We start from the raw sequence: 5,186 nt of genomic DNA, 5'->3' as shown, positions 1-5,186 counted from the left end.
CATTGATTGATTTGCAGATATTGAATCATCTTTGCATGCTAGAATAAATCCCACTTGATTATAGTGTATGATTCTCTTAATGTTAAATTTAATTTGCTAATATTTTGTTGAGAAGTTTTACATGTATGTTCATCAGAATTGTTGGCTTGCAATTTTCTTTTTTGTACTGTCTGTCTAGTTTTGGTATCAGGGTGATGCAGGCCTCATAAAAATGAGTCTGAAAGTATTCTCTCTCTCTCTTTTTTTTTTTTGGAAGAGTTGAAAAGGATAGTGAAATAAGCCAGTCAGAGAAAAATAAATATCACATGATATCACTCGTTTATGGAATATAATGAACATAAATGGATGAACAAAAACAGATCCAGAGACAGAGGAGCATCGATCAGACCATCAAACCTCAGAGGGAAGGTAGGGGAGGGTGGAGGTAAAGGGGAGAGATCAACCAAAGGACTTGTATGCATGCATATAGACCTAACCAATGGACACAGACACTAGGGGGGTGAGGGCATGAGCGGGGAAGTGGGAGGCAATGGGGGGATAAGGACACATATGTAATACCTTAACCAATAAAGAAAAAAAATATTGAAATTCCAAAAAAAAAAGAAAAGAAAAGGATTGCTATTAAGTCTTTTTCAAATGTTTTGTAGAATTCACAAGTAAAGCTATATAGTCCTGGACTTTTGTTTTTTGGGAGGTTTTTTATTACTGACTCAATCCCCTTTTCTAGTAAATAATCTGCTAAGATTTTCTATTTCTTAATGAGTCAGTCTTGGTAGGTTGTAAGTTTCTAGGAATTTTTCCATTTCTTATGGGTTGCCAAATTGTTGGCATATAGTTGTTTATAGTGGTCTCATGATACTTTGAATTTCTGTCATACCAATTGTAAATTATTAATATCTACTGTGTCGTTGCTGATTTTATTTACTTAAATCCTCTCTCTTTTTTTTGGTGAGTATAGTTAAAGCTATCTCTATTTTGTATTTTTTTTTAACTTCTCTTAGTTTTATCAATATTTTCTATTGGGGTTCCTGGATCTGGTTATTCATTTTCTTTTCCCCTGTGTTAAATTTTTACTCTATTTTTCATTTATTTCTATTCTTATTTTATTTCCTTCCTTTTACTAACTTTACGCTTAGTTTGTTCTTATTTTCCTAGTGACTTTAGGTACAAAGTTAGGTTATTTATTTGAAATTTTTTTTTTTAGTTTTCTTGATGTGGGCATTTATTTCTATAAATTCTTTTTTAGAACTGCTTTTGCTGCATCCCATAAATTTTGGTATATTGTGTTTCCATTTTCATTTGCTTCAAGATAATTTTGATTTCTATTTCTTCTTTGACCTATTGTATGTTCAGAAGCATGCTGTTAAATTATATTTGTGAATTTCCCAGTTTTCTTTTTGTAATTGATCTCTAGTTTTACTCCTTTGCTATTGAAAAAGATGTTTAATATGATTATAATCTTCTTAAACTTATTAAGACTTGTTTTGTGGTCTAACATATGAGCTACCATGGGGAATAATTTATGTATATTAGAGAAGTATGTATTTTGCTGATGTTGGATAGAATGTCCACTAAATATATGTTAAATTCATCTAATATAACATATTACCTTTAAGATCAATGTTTCCATATTTTATCTTCTATCTGGATAATCTATTGTTGAATGTGATTATTAATAGACATGAACTTACTATTGCCATTTTGTTAATTAGTTTCTATTCTATTTAGTTCTTTTATTCCTTTCTTTCTCCCTTGCACTCTTCCCTTGTAATTAAATAATTTCCTGTAATGCTGTGCTTTGATTCTTTTTCTTTTGTGTATTTACTTTGAGGCTTACAAAAATGCTGATTTTTATTACAGGCTATTTTAAGCTCACAACAACTTAACTTTAAAAGCATAGAAAAGTTCTACATTTTTACAGCTGCAGCCCCCTCCCCCCATTTTATGCTTTATATGTCACAATTTACATCTTTTTACATACTGTAACAAATTATGGCGGTTAAGGTTATTTTTAATACTTTTGTCTTTTAACCTATATGCTAGAGACATCAATGATTTCCACCACCATTACAACATTAGAACATCCTGAATTTAACTATATATATTTACCTTCACCAGTGCAATTTAATATTTTCATGTATCTTTCTGTTACTAATTAGTGTCCTTTTCTTTCAGACTGAAGAAGTTCCTTTAACATTTCTTGTGAGGTTGCTTCAGTGGTGATCCATTTCTTCAGCTTTTGCTTCTCTGGAAAATTCTCTCTTTCAAATCTGAAAGACAACTTTGCTGGGTAGAATAAATTTGGTTGTAAGTTTTTCATTCTTTTAGTACTTTGAATATAACACTCTACCCTCTTTTTGCCTATAAATTTCTGTTGAAAAATCTGTTTATAATGTTATGGGGGTTCCCCTCTATGTAACAAGTTGTTTCACTCTTGCTGTTTTTAAGATTTCCCCCTTTTATTTCACTTTTTTAAAAAATATATATTTTTATTGATTTCAGAGAGGAATGAAGAGGAAGAGAGAGACAGAAACATCAATGATGAGAGAGAATCATTGATTGGCTGCCTCCTGCACGCCACCTACTGGGGACTAAGCCTGCAACCCAGGCATGTGCCCAACCAGAATTGAACCCAAGACCCTTCAGTCTGCAGGCTGACTCTCCATGCACTGAGCCAAATCAGCCAGGGCCAGTTTTGACAATTTTTTATGGGTCTCTTTGCATTCATGCTATTTGCAACTCTCTAGGCTTCCTGGATCTGGATATTCACTGTCTTTTCCCCCATGTTAAGGTATTATTCCTTTACATAACTTTTTTGCCCCTTTCTCCTTCTCTTCTCTTTCTGGAATTTCTATAATGTGAATATTGGTCAGCTTGATGATGCCCTGTAAGTCCTCTGAGTTATCTTCACTTATTTTCTTTTTTGGTTCTCTGCTGTGTGTGTTCCTCAGCCATGTCTTTTAATTCACTGGTTATTTCTTCTTCCTGATCTAGTTTCCTATTAAAACCCTCTATTGAATTTTTCTTTTTAAAAAAATTATCTTTATTGTTGAAAGTATTACAGATGTCTTCTCTTCCCCCCCAGTGACCTCCCTCCACCTCTCACCTGTCCCTGCTATAGGCATTCATTGCACTATTGTCTGTGTCCATGGATTATGCATTTATGCATATATGTTCTTTGGTTAATCTCATCCTGCCATCTTTCCTTCCATCTGAGGTTCATCAGCCTGTTCAATGCTTCTGTGTCTTTGGATCTATTTTGTTCATCAGTTTGTTTGTTAGTTTTTTCAGTAGATTCCACATATGAGTGAGACCCTCTATTGAATTTTTCAGTTCAGTTATTGTATTTTTTATTTCTGTGATACCTTTATGGTACTTTTTAATATTTTACCACTTTGTTGAAATTCTCAATATCTTTTAGGTTTGTTATATTTTATGTAATTCTCTTTACATTTCCATCCTTCATTGGAACAATTGTTTTGCATCAAAAGTACCTAGCATGAGTCATTGGTGTTAAGGGTACAAACAATTGAAGGCAGCTTAGGAACCTGGATTCCAATTCTAGTTAGTGAAAGTACAATGAGTCACATTCTTTAATATTTCTGGGTCTTGTTTTTCAGCTGTGAGAATATTGAATTTGAAATAGGTGATCTTTATGACCCCAGAATTTTTAATAAATTATATTTTACTATTTCAATTCCATATCCTCTATAGAAATGGCCTTATAATAAATGTGAGAGTTTACATTTTCATGTGATTCATTTATTTATTCATCAAATATTTAATGAGCAATTACCATTGAGTGAATGACTTTTATCACTCTACAAGGCTCTAGAGATGAAGTGAATAAATTAAATAGATCTACAACATAAATAAGATCATACTCTAGATTTAAGCTTCATAAGATGCTAGTTAATTGAATTCTAATATATCAGACCACAATTATACCAAAAGCCTGTTTTCTGTTGAGATATAATAAAAGTTGACTACTGGGATTGCTTTGGCAGCACATATACTAAAATTGGAATGATACAGAGAAGTTTAGCATGGCCCATGCAGAAGGATGACATCCAAATTCATGAAGCGTTCCATATTTTTAAGAGGAACAAGGGTTAGAAAACCTATTTGAAGAAATAATGTCAGAAAACTTCCCTTATTTGGGGAAGAAAAAAGTCACACTAGCACAGAGAGTCCCAAACAAGATGAACCCAAAAAGACCCACACCAAGACACGTTGTAATTATGATGGCAAACATTCTGGACAAAGAGAGAATCTTAAAGGCTGCCAGAAAGAGGCAGAAAGTTACATACAATGGATCCCCCATAAGATTACCAAATGATTTCTCAACAGAAACACATCAGGCCAGAAAGGAATGGAAGAAAATTTACAAAGTGATGCAAAGCAAAGGACTGAATCCAAGAATACTCTATCCAGCAAGACTATCATTCAAAATTGAAGGGGAAATATGGAGCTTCACGGACAAAAAAAGGCTAAGGGAGTTCATCACTACCAAGCCAGCAATGCAAGAAATGCTAAAGGTACTGGTGTATAAAGAAGAAATAAAAAGGGAAGAAGGAACACAGGCACAAAAAATAAAGATGGCTACAAACAAGTACCTATCAATAATAACTTTAAACATAAACAGACTAAAGGCTCAAATCAAATGACATCAAGTGGCTGAATGGATAAGAAAACATGACACATATACTGGTATATGCTGTCTATAAGAGATCCACCTCAGAACAAGAGACTCACACAGACTGAAAGTGAAGAGATGGAAAAGTATCTTCCAGGCAAATGGAAATGAAAAATAAGCTAGGATAGCAATACTTATATCTAACAAAATAGACCTCAAAGTGAAGGCTATAACAAGAGATAAGGAAGGCTATTCATAATACTAAAGGGATTGATACAACAAGAGGATATAACCCTGGTAAACATATATGCACCCAATGTAGGAGCACCCAAATACATAAAAAACTCCTGGAAGATATCAAGGGAGGAATCGACAATACAATCATAGTAGGGGACTTTAATACCCCATTAACATCACTGGATAAAACCTTTAGACAAAAAAATCAGCAAAGAAACAGCAATCCTAAATGACTCACTAGATCAGATGGACTTAATTGACATCTTCAGAACATTTCACCTCAAACCCATGGAATATACATTCTTCTCAAGTG

The 5,186-nt window shown here is 33.4% G+C and overlaps 1 non-coding gene across 1 annotated transcript; it reads left to right on the top strand.

Moving 5' to 3' along the window:
* The first annotated feature begins 3,995 nt into the window (after positions 1–3,995).
* Positions 3,996–4,098, top strand: LOC111827172. Its single transcript, XR_002830686.1, has one exon. It is a non-coding gene; the product is annotated as a U6 spliceosomal RNA (small nuclear RNA).
* The last annotated feature ends 1,088 nt before the right edge of the window (positions 4,099–5,186 follow it).

Source organism: Myotis lucifugus, unplaced genomic scaffold (genome assembly GCF_000147115.1).
Source record: "Myotis lucifugus unplaced genomic scaffold, Myoluc2.0 scaffold_140, whole genome shotgun sequence".
NCBI classification, from domain to species: Eukaryota; Metazoa; Chordata; class Mammalia; order Chiroptera; family Vespertilionidae; genus Myotis; species Myotis lucifugus.
Note: the sequence above shows the minus strand (reverse complement) of the source record. Positions and strands in the feature narration are given on the sequence as shown.